This window comes from Monomorium pharaonis, chromosome 7, assembly GCF_013373865.1.
Source record: "Monomorium pharaonis isolate MP-MQ-018 chromosome 7, ASM1337386v2, whole genome shotgun sequence".
In the NCBI taxonomy this organism is placed as follows: domain Eukaryota; kingdom Metazoa; phylum Arthropoda; class Insecta; order Hymenoptera; family Formicidae; genus Monomorium; species Monomorium pharaonis.
Window position 1 is genome coordinate 6,324,830 of NC_050473.1, and position 12,300 is coordinate 6,337,129.

The 12,300-nt window shown below is 39.2% G+C and overlaps 2 protein-coding genes across 6 annotated transcripts in view; one reads left to right on the top strand and one right to left on the bottom strand.

Annotated features, from left to right (window-relative positions):
• LOC105836096 (peroxisomal leader peptide-processing protease) overlaps positions 1-12,300 on the bottom strand; it is an 89,933-nt gene that overhangs the window by 40,159 nt on the left and 37,474 nt on the right. Inside the window, exon 2 of the mRNA XM_012679898.3 lies at positions 10,848-10,940. The gene's annotated coding sequence lies outside the window, so the exon portion shown is untranslated. The remainder of the gene's footprint in view (positions 1-10,847; positions 10,941-12,300) is intronic.
• Positions 1-12,300, top strand: part of LOC105836100 (ion transport peptide-like) — a 59,335-nt gene that overhangs the window by 18,008 nt on the left and 29,027 nt on the right. The window contains exon 1 of one of the 5 annotated variants that reach the window (XR_004964126.1): positions 6,436-7,416. The exons of the other annotated variants lie outside the window; for them this stretch is intronic. The gene's annotated coding sequence lies outside the window, so the exon portion shown is untranslated. Of the gene's footprint in view, positions 1-6,435; positions 7,417-12,300 lie in introns of those variants that run through there. 5 annotated transcript variants of the gene reach the window in all.

Here is a 12,300-nt window from a genome sequence, read left to right on the forward strand (position 1 = left end):
CGCTCAATATTATTGCACAATGTTATTGAACGTCTGAAGGCTATATTAAAATTTGCTTTGAATTGTCTAGCCTGGACAGCACACAACATCCAATGAACGTCCGACTTTGATCTTTATTTTCTCAGAATAAAATTGGACTTACTTCGAGCATTTAAAAAATTTAAGAAAAAGATAGGTGTAGGCAGAGTGTTTGTTTATAATGTAACTTGACGTTAATTTGCTAGAAATTTATTAAGTGCACAAAATTTAGTAATAAATTAATATATGCGCAATTGTAATGATATAGAACTTTAAGAGTTCTTCATTATCATTAACATAATTTATTAATTTATTAGTATATTTTGTGCAACTAATAAATTGCTGACAAATTAATTTCATTTTGCATTAAAAACAAATATTCCACCTACACCTGCCAAAAATCCTTATATACGAGTTATGATAAAAATTAATCAATGAAAAAACCTTAAACTTTTTAGGTCCACTTTGCATTTTAAAAGGTGCACATTAAAAAGGTTAATTATATACAAACAAAAAAGTATATTCTTGTTTTAAGAATATCTTAATTTTTGAAATGTTAAATATTAAAGTGAGATTATATATCGTTAAACAGAATTTGTTTACATGAAGAAATTTTGTGTAGTTTTATTAAGAAAAATATTCACATTATTCAATAATGACTTTCATGAGTGTTGAGAGGAAAGAATATTAAATAGAGAAAAAGAGAGAGAACAAAACGTTTTTTCAAACCAACAATTTTTTTAATTTTTTTAATGCTATTATTATCGAAAACAAATTTTGTGCTACTTGCATAATTATTATAATATTAAAATAAAAATAAATAATATTGCTAAAAATAAGGTTATCAATTTTTTTTTAGAAAAAGTCAAATTACATATTATTATATTATAATTTATATTCTACTCAATTTCAAAATATGATTATGTTCTTAAGTTATGTTATATTATATTTAAAAAATTGGGAACCTCTGTAAACTCAAATAATGTAAAAAAATAATTGCTAGACGATCAATTTCTTCATTACACAAATTTGTCTTTTTTCTCTCTTTAAAATGTCCTAATCAGTTATGCGTAAGACGTATGCTATTCCAGACGAACTTCTCGAGACGTTTATCGCCGTAACTCACGTTTAGATTTAACTCACGACTCTCGGAATATTATTTCCAGCTATATATGTCATCGCTCGTAGTCTTTCCATATAAGATATCGGTCGCTACACTTACCAAGTATAATATAATTGCACTTAATTGATTCCTCCCCGGCATTACGCAGCAATTTAGTTACGTGAATCATCCCCGCGAGCTTTTCTCGGCGCAAAGCGGTAACGTTATGCAAGCGTCTTATCGTGTTCGACATGAAAATAAAAAAACAATTAGTTCGCGGAAACGCCAGCACGTAGCGCACGAGAAAACCCGGCAATGAATCGCCACGTGTAATTGGTTGCTATTCGTGAATCTCTATACCTAGTGCCGACGAGAGGAATTGTCCACCGGCTGAGCGAAACTCGTGTCTGCGATTATATTTTCAGTTTTCCAGAAATGCTGAATGTCCGCATCGTTTATCTGATTTCGCGTGAACGTCACTCATCACGTTTCAACGGATAATAACAAAGATCACGCGATTGGATGCTACGTGCGATGCATCCGTTGCATCATTCTTGCAAACTCATCTTTGGTGTTTTCCAATTTTCCAATTATTATAATTGAGAGAAACGTCACCGGGAAAGAATTTTTTCATTTATTTAGACCCATTAATATAATATCATTTATACGTTTAAATTCTCTTCGGTAATGCTGTATGATTACATTGACAAAATATTAACAACTTGACTAAAAGTATTAATTTGGCTAAATTTCTTCAGTTCAAATATTTATGTACTTAGGTCAAATATAATATATTTAAATAAATTTTATAAAATTAAATATTTTGATTTATATTTATAAATTAAATGATCCACACTGATAAGAAAAAAATTATTAGCTTAATTAAATGCGTTACTTGACAATTCAGTTTTTCAGGTTTTCAGTATTTATATTTCTATTTAAGTTAAATATAAATTTAATTTAATTTTTTTAATGCAACGATAATTCTAAATTTCAAGCCATTTAATTTTTTTTCAGCGTAGATCATTCAATTAATTACAAGCAAACAGAAAAATTACAACGTAACATTTTGTTCAACGTAATAAATTTATTCAAAAGAGAATAAAACATTTTATTTTCTTTTAAATATTTTCTGTAGAACAGGAATTATTTCAAAGAGTTGCGATGAAGTTAGAAGTTAATCGATTTTCAACGATTAAGTCAACGCGGTACGATTGTCAGAGAAAAAGCCCTGAGGGATCTTAAGAATTCAGTCTGTAGGAAATTAATTCCATGAAGTAGGAATTAATTTGCCTGCGGTGTTGTTATAAACATCTCGTTAAGACAATCGCGAAAGCGACCGACGCAAAAGCCGGCCGGGAAAGTGCTCGGCCGAGTTTGAGTCGCGCGTGTTTGAGTTGCGCATTTGTATGCGCGAAGCTACATGAACTGTAGCTAATGCAATCATATATTAAATCACCGAGTCCCCCTTTTAAATATTATCTCGCATATATACATATTTTTGTATATTAAATAATATTTTTAATATTTTATATAAATATTATTATTATTTATATTTAATTGTATTTTTTCAATTATATATATAGATTTATTCTATAGAAATTTAAATGTTTGATTTATATTTAAGTAATTATTATTTATATATATTATATATATATTAATATTCATACGTTAACATTTCCTTTTTAATGTATGATTATACATATACAAGAAGAAATAAAATCGATCGTCATTTTCCCTAGAAATTTTTAGAGATAAAATTTACAAAACAATTTCAGTTACACGTATGCTCTTGCATTTTAAATTGTCAAAGTTTTAATTTGCGTTGTTAAATCTCAGTTATGGCAGGCTCAAGAAATGAAGTTCTATAAAAAGTCGTCTTTTGAAAAAATATAGCCGGATAGAGAAATTCGGCGCATTTGTTTCTGGTACGAAAAGTGTTGCGCATTTTGTTTCTGCCCGATTGACTAGACCTGAGTGTGTTTTCATAATAAACGTCCGTCTTATCTCCCGTTCGGTTCATAGCATAAAATAAAACTCGTTCGTAATTGGCTGTCGCTCGGTGGTTCGATCCGAAAACTCGTTCTCGCGCGTCATTTTCCCTTTCAGTTCTGCGCCCGCGAGCGTTCTTTCCGTAACGCGCGTCCATCGTCACGAGTTATCGACCTTAAAACCGCAATGAAGATTTATCTCTATCAACCTCGCGCGGCGATTATTTACGACAATGCGTAAATCAAGGTGCACCCGATATTGCACTGGTACGCGCATCGAGCGTATTACTAGCGTACTTACTCACCAGAATTGGATAGTAGCTAGTTAAAAGGTCAAAAGTTAAATAATAAAGTTAAAAAGTTGATAACTTTTAACCCAGTTTAGTTAACTGTAAATAAGTACTTTACTCTAACTGCAATCATTTCTTTATAAGTTAAAAAGATAAAAATTTATTTTAAAAACAAAAAAATTGTAAATAATAAAAAAATACATTTCCACACTGAGAAAAAAGTTGTTAATTTGACTAAATTTTTCATCTTTAGTCCAATATATAAACATTTGATTTGAAATTCAAGTATTTTGTGTTTTTTAGTTAAATAAATAAATACTTAAACTAGAGAAATTTAATTGAGTTGAAACATTTAGTCGAATTAACATTTTTTTCTCAGTGCATATAAAAAACAATATTTCTTTATTATAACAATATAATCTTAATTTACAAATAAAATATTAAATTCATTTAATAATTAATTAGTCATTAGTAATTTATATAAATTACAAAATTTTAATTCAATATAAATAATACTTTTCAAACTTTTAATTTAATTTAAACTAATTTAATCTTAACGCAACTCTTAATTAGATTAATTTCTTGTTCATGCAACGTAACTAAATCAATTTTATTAATCGTAAACTTTAATTTGATTTAATTAAAAATATATTAACCCAAACCGAGAAGCAAGGTTGAGCTATTAATTACGTCGTTAGTACTCTCATTTAAACCTACAAAATCTACATAATCTTATTTTCATGTGAACTCCTGGCAGTAGAAAATATTATTTTATTAATTTACATTGTAAATTCATTATCTTTATCAAGGTGCCATAAAACGTGGAACAATAATCGTCTTCGTTACATAACTGCGTCATGCCACGTGTAGCCGCGCGATAATTTTCCGCCAAGTACCTCACGATTATTAGCTCATACTCATTGACGATTGATGATTTATTCATGCCCTTTATAACGCTCTTTATGGAAAGATTTACAGTGACGGTACTGAGTCAGTTACAATTGATAATTATCATAGATGAAAATGCAATGCACGTTAATCAGATAGACAAGCGGATAGAATAATTACTCTCGCCTGTGGAATTTTTTTTCGTTGCCTCGAATCAAGGGGCAGAAGGGTAGAGAGGCAGAAAAAGAAAACAGTAGAGAAATTACTTGTGTGTCATTATGTGTACGACACTTTTAATAGCGTCTACGACAGCGTGTATCCCGCAACCTGTCTCTCTCTCTCTCTCTCTCTCTGCTCTCTCGGTTGATGCAACCATCGAGCGAGTTTGCGCGATTATCGCCGTCCCAAATTTCACAGTCCCGCCCAAACTTTTCTTACGTCGAAATAGAATCCCATACGTCCATTTCGTCATTTAGTTACGCTGAATTGTTAGTCGGCACCAGTTGGAGTTGCATCAGAAATCCGAGAAATGAATAGAACATCCATAGAATGGACGTCTGGGAATTGGGAATATTTATGGCCGAGGTCTCGATTTTGATAGCTTACGACAAAAGGGTCGTTAGACCCTAAGTTAACATAAGTATGTGAAAAAGAAGAAGAAATCGGTTTTGAAAATCTGAAATCTGTAACGAAACGGTTTCGCGCAAATCAATACAAGCAATACAAACTAATACAAATAAATACAAGTAAAAATTAATTATTACAAACTAGATAACACGATACAAATAAGAGTTTTATAAAACTGTTAATATATTTGATTTTAGTATTATGATAAAATAAAAATATATAATATTAAAAATAAAACAAGAGTATATAAATTTTTACTATTTCTGATGAAATCTTGATGATTCATAAATTGTTAACGTAAAATTATTTATATTTCACGCATTAACGTAAATCATTATGAATATTACTTGCTCGATGCAAAATAATTATTTGGCCGGTGCTAACATATTGATTCGAATTGAATAATCTTTCCTCTCAGTGTATTAGACGAATTTTTTCGCCCGTGAGCATTTGCGAGTCATCTTTCCGCTTAAATCATCCTATACGCGACGTGCAATTACCGGAACATTACCGGTCGTTGCATAATGTGGAACTTCGTAACAATGTTTTAATTGCGGCGCGATTTTTATTACGACCATAGACTCGCAAGATCTTTACGATTCGCAGCGCCGCGCGCCACCGCGGCCGCCTGATTTATTTTAAACGCGCACACACGTTGAGCGCGCGCGTTTTATCGTTTTTTTAATCGTCAATTTGTAGCGACCACCGTGAGATTCGTTTCCGAGATAAAATCTCGGCCGCTCCGTGTGTCCGGCGTGTGAGATAAACTTTCGCACAACGAGGTCGGCGGTTAAACGAAAATATGTATCGTCCGCGACGACGACGGAGAAATGAAACGGCGTTCGTTCCGGTGACGAAACGTCGAATTTAACGACGGACACGGAAGGAAGTATGAGCCCCGCCGCGGCTCTCTCGTCTACTACTCTCTGTCGTTACCGTAGCGCGACAATTCCCTACTCGCGCGCGTTCGCCAAAGCGCGCCGTAGCGCGGAGGCCCCGCGTGCGCGCGCGCGCTCGTTCCGGGAGTCCCCGGTCCCCGACCCATGCGTCGAGAGTCGCTGGTCCCTCTCGTACCCTCCCCATCTCACTCCGTAACCGTCCATCTCTGCGTTCCATCGTCTCTCTCACTCTCTCTCTCTCTCTCTCTCTTTCTCGTCACTCTCTGTGCCTCTCCCCGCGTCAGCGGCCCCGTAGGAAAGGAAGAAGGAGAACGAAAACGGGATCGACAGGGAGCGGAGGAAGGATAACGCGTGAAAGAGGGAAAAGGCGAGGGAGGAGAGAAAAGGGAGGAAGAGAAGGAAAAAGAGGCAGACGGTGAGATACACGAGTAGCGCACAAAGAGGCGGGAGGACGAAGGAGGAACGACAATCGGGAATAACACGCGGGGGGTCCCTCTCTTGGCTCTCTCACGGAGACGGAGGGAGAGAGTGGACAGAGAGCAAGGAAGGGTGCGCGTAGAGCGAGCGAAGGAGTAACAGCAGCGGCGGCGGCGGCGGCTGCTGCTGTTGCGGAGGAGGAGGAGGAGGAGGAGGAGGAGGAGGAGGAGAGCACTGGAGCAAAGCGCGGGAAGCAGAGCGCGAGGGGGGGTCCGAGCGACGGTAGAGTGACGGTAGAGAGAGGGGTCCGGGGGGTCGGTGGGGGTCTGGCAAGGAGCGCGGGATCCCATTGGTTCGCAGCCGGGCCATATTATAAGCGGTTGCAGTCCGCGCTAGTTAATGTTAGCTCGAGCCTCCACGAGAGACGACGCATCTCTCTCTCCTGTCCACCGTCGCTGTCGCCGTTGCCGCCGCCGTCGTTACTGCTACTACTACTACTGCTACTCTTCTACTACTGCTACTACTACGCGCGCACGTCTCCAAGTAGCGCTCAGAGTATCGCGTACCGCGCGTAAGAGAGTACGAGCTTACTACGACACAGGCGCAGAGAGGGAGGAAGAAAAAAGTAAGAGTGTGAGAAGAAAGAAAGATAGAGAGAGAGAGAGAGAGAAAGGAAGAAGGAGAGAGATAACACGCGTTGTTGATAAGACGCGCGCCTCATCGGAGAGATCCTTCCGCAAACACACACGCACGCACGCACACGCGCCCGCTCGATTTCGAGTCCGCGAGATTCGAGAAGCAACAGAAACTTCCCCCCCTGCGCGCGCGCGCGCGCGCGAACGTTCGTCGGTCCAGTGCTCGCGACGTTCAGCTATTGTTCGGGGACGCAACGCGTGTTGTCACCGAGGAGCGGCGGCGAGTGATCGAAAGAGTGAACGCGAAAAAAAAAAGAGAACGCGGGAATTCTAATTTCCGCCGGAGTTCCAGTTCGCGGGGAAAGAACGTGAGAGAAGAGAAGAGAAGAAGGCGCGAGAGATAACGAGAAACGGACCAGAGAAAGGGACCCAGTTTCCTCTGGACCTAACCGAGAGAGGCGGGACCGAGAGGCAAGAGACCCAGGAGATCCAGAAGCGCGTGAGATAAATCAAGGAGGGACCGAGTGCGCGAAAGCGAGGAATAACGAAGTAAGTCCCGTTGTATCCGCCACAGGCTTGAAACTGTGCGCTACCCGCGCGGACGAAATTCGAGAAACATCTCGAATCGCGTGTCGCGATCGTATCTCGGCTGTGCCCGCCGTAATGATACCCGAACATGACGTTCGTTACATATAGAGCTCGTGATGCTATATATTTTTTAACGATGCGTAACGCGCTGATATACTGAACTTGTGCGCGACACCGAGGATGGGTATCATAAATTTCACTTGTTTCGCCGTATGCCGCTAAATCGCGTTCATAAATTTCAGAAGGGGATTAATCGCGCGTGTTGTTGACTCTGAAATAATAAAAATGACATTTTGTCGATAAACCCACGCGGAAACGTGGCCTATCTCGTCCCCTTTCAGGTTTTTAAAACCGACTGGTGAACAAATTGCGTTGGGAAATGATGGGCGAGTCGAAAATCTAGATTGATCTTTGATACGCTCTTGATTAAAAAAAAAAGATACACATATATATCCCCACGTGACACGCAGAAAACAGGAGAGAGCGGGGTAACGAGAGAGATCTGACGCGTTCGTGTTTTCCCGCTTGCTCGAATCGAGACCCCGAGAAGTAGAAGCAAACAGGTGGTCGAATAGACGACGGCGGCGCTGACTCGTGTCGGCACGCTGCTTTTCGCAACCTTGTGTTCATTTCTACCAATGTAAATCAACTTTAATATCGGCTTAACTTACCTTTATCGTCTTTTTCTAATTTTGAAATTTAGGAGGAAAAAAATTAAGGGCAAGTCAAGCCGACAAAGTTAATTTTCATTGGTTGAAATTAAATTTGTGGATCCGTCAATTTCTGTTTTGTTCTCCGAAGAAATGCATCTTCAAATACGTTAAAATAAAGAAAACTGATTTTTTAATTTAAATATGCAAATAAAAACTGGTCTTCCTTAATCTCACGATCGGACAATTTCTGGACGTTTATTACGATACTCTTGCGTTTGGTACCGCGGTCCGAGTTACTCGATTAAAAGTTGAATAAGAGTAAAGCATTAAATTTATCGTGTCCCGCAATTTTGCCTTGCAACGTTCTTGATAGGAGGGGGAAGGGGAAGGAGAATTATCGTTGTCTCACGATACGCGCGTTGCTTTCACTTAAAATAGCGAGCGCGTAATTCGAAGTGTTAAGGAGCGCGGTTAACCCCTCGTGCACTTGACCTTTGCGCACTTGTGCGGTACTGGAGAGTAATTCAAGGGTGGATGCCAGACGGCATCTCGATATTTATTACCCGGTGTAGACCTCGACTATCCAGAACGTGCGATTCGCGCAAATCAAATTTGTTTTCTTTTCTTTTTTTTCGCGTCATTCTTCGCGTTTGCGATGTTAAATCTTTCCCTTCAGCCGCCTTCACATTTTTCCGTTAAAGTTAAAACCGATAAGTCGCAGCGCGCGCGCGATCGAAGGGCAAATAACGTGCAGTTTCCAGATAATGAGTTTCTACACACGAAGACCGGAGGAGAGCTAATCGATTCCGCCGGCGGTTTTCTCTCTAAGCGATCAATATTTATATTGGGACGCAAACAAAGTTTCTTTCCTCCGCCTCTCGGTAAAAAGGAAAGGAGGAAAAAGGCGCGAGTGCAACGCGCGCGCGGTGCGCTAGGTGACCGGCCATGGACCGCGCGGCGGCTAAACACGCACGCACGACGGCCTCCTCGCTCGTTTTTCAGTCACCCGGTTCTCCTTGTCCTTCTATCGCGGCCCACGCGGTGCTCCTCACCACCGGCGGAGACGAGAGACCCGCGCTCTCTTCTGCATCCGCGGTGGCTCAATCGTCCGATCGAAATTCAAACCGAGCCGACGAGAAAATCCCTCTCTTGTCACAAAAACAGGAAAAAAATTACAGTAGGATTGAAGTGCCATGAGAAATTTTCCCTATGTGAGATTCTTACAGAAAAAAATCATTTTAAACGAAAATTGTATTTAAAAATTTAGCCAGACGCAGATCAGAAAGTAATTCTTTTCCAGAATTATAGTACACGTAGTAATATCAGTTTATGAATTGAATTTTATATACCGAGAATAAGAAGTTTTTTTTAGACTGTTCTTTTCATCATCCTGTATCTGGATTTGCAATTATAAAAAGGAGCTAATCTTTTTTTCTAGGGCTTTAATCTTAGTTTCAATCACATGATATTATTCGTATATATTATCTTTAGAGGAATACTGTTCCATTTTGGACATACACATTTTGTATATCGTAGATTTTATATATTAAGGAGATATTGTCATCAAATGATGGTTCTACGTACAAAAAATAATTTTGTTTTCATTCTCGATATGAACTTTTTTTATATTTTTATATTTTTATGCGTACTTTAATTCTATAAGAGACTTGCAATTCTATAAACCTAATTAAAAAGCAGTTTATTTAAAAAAACAGACAGGTTTAGAATTCTAAATTCATCTTCTAATGTTTCAACATATTTCTTTTTACATCCACGTTTCAACAAAATCATTCTCTTGTGTCATTCTCGCTGACGAGTACGAGCAAAGCGAAAAGTGAGAATCACTTATTTTGAACGGAGCGACGTTTAGTTTACGAAAACGCAACCGGATAGTAAACTCAATTATCGCCTCATTAAAGTAATCGCTGAATGATGTAAGAGTAGATGCGCGCAAGGTAGACGATAACAGCATTCGTCGAGCGGCTAAGTGTGCTGACAAAGACGGATAAAGGAGCGGGAGAGCGTTCGAGAGGAGGTCGAGGAGGAAGACGAGACGAAACGGTGAAAGGAAAGGGCCGCGTGTGTTACGGGGTCTATCTTTAGAGTTCATTCAGAGAATCTTTTGCTCTCGTACAGCCGGGTGAGGGCCAAACGTCAGCCGATTCACGCCTCCACGACCCGCGCACGTACGCACACATCTCGCGTGCGCGTTTCTCTCCGCTATGCCGAGCTAGCGCCCGTTAAACGTGGCCTAAATGCGGCCCCGGCGCCTTAATAGGTGTGGAGAATTCGCGTTCCGACGGCGGATCCGACGCGGTCGTTTAAAGATACTGAGAATTCCCACTTTCCCCCCCTCCTCCCCTCGCACTCACGAGGCTTGATTAATTTACGTTCCTTTCGTCTGAAAAGAAACCGATTCGACAGTTCGTGTCTAATAAAATTCACGCGTCTGTAATTGGCCGGCAGGTAAGATTTATGGAAAACATTCGACGGGAGGGAAAGAGAGATTTAATGCGAAAATCTCTGCTAATCGTAGAATTTAAATAGATAATTTCCAATTTGAATTTTTGCATTTACGTGTGATGAATAAAGTAATCGGCCGGTAAAAAGAAAAACTGGAGAGGTCGATCGTTCGATCTCGATTCATTCTTCGAGATGTACATAGATCTCGAAAAATTATGAAAGAAAAAGAATGCATAGGACATCTACGGTCTTATCGGTATTATCAGAGTCACTTACCGATGCTGCGCTTTCGAAACAGGATTGGCTGGAAAAGTTCAGCAGGTGAGAAAAGCCATGATAAATTCCGGTTCTTGCTGTTCCAGACTTTACCTAACGAAACAAATCGATAAAAGTTATAAAAACGGCCAATATGTAACACTAAGATAGATTTATGTAACTTTATGTAAGAAAGACACATTTGCTTTAATTATTTATATATATCATATATAATTACTATGATTTGAAAAAAAAAATAAAATTGACCAACATTAACGAACTCATAATTTTGTAATAATAAAAAGTCTTTTCTTATTTCAAATTAATGTATGAGAAATACAAGTTATTAAAAACAAAAAACTTTGAAGGGATAAATTTTGCAACAGTTTTTAATGTAACGAGAAAAAATATAACAAATTTTTACCAATATAGATGTTTCACAATTTACTATACTGAAAAAAATATTTACTTGTATCTAGTATTTTTTTTTCAGTGTATTCAATATCTTGTAAAAAAGTTTAAATTGGGAAACACTTCCTCAATTGGTTTATTCAATTTCTCACTTAATTGATAAGACCAGTTTTTTGTTAATTTTTTCCTGAAAAATTGTGCCACTAAACTTTATTTTTCCAAAAATGTAGAATTTTGCTAACCTTGTTTCGAAATCCTTCGAAAAATACGCAAACACACGTTTCCGAACGGATTTCCGCGATTTAAACGAAAGAATGAAAAATTGGAAAGGAGCGAGATTAACGGGCATTTCGAGGAAAGCTCGAAGGAAAAACGATGACGGAGTTGGACGATTAACGCGTTCGACGGTCCGTCTTCCGGGAAGTGTGACCGTAGGCCCGAGACGTATAACGGGCTTTTTCCTAAACATCTGCCGATCCAGAAGAAGTCGAACGTGCGACTTTTACGACGTGTATAATCTTCGCGCGACGCGGCGGTCTCGCCAAAGAGAATAACGAAAAGGAAGACGGTACAATTTTTCCCTCCTTATCTTCTTCTCGATAACGAAAAAAAAAAGATTCCTTCATTCGAAATTCGCCAGAATTCACGCGGAGTCAAGTCACTCTCTTGAATCGTCGATCTGAAAGATGTGTCGCAGCCTCTCGCAACCAATGTCCGAGGACGAGAACCCACGGGCGATACTGTAAATATCACGCCGCGAGCGTGTGCGAGGCGCGGCGGAAAGGCTTATGATCGATTAAATCCACGGATGGCGAACGCGGTCATAGAGAAGAGAAGAGAGAGAGAGAGAGAGAGATTTCGTAATTTCCTCTGCGCCGGAGGCCGCTTCGTTTCTGTAAACGCTGACATTTCTTCGGGGAGATCCGCAAATATCGCGGCGTCCTTTACTCAGCGCAATTTACTTCGCGCTCGCGCTATTTAAAGAGAAACGGGAATGCGTTTGCCGCCAGACGTTTTACAGTCAGTTTCTGCTTTGCCAGTCGATCGCTCGCCGCCGCTGCGG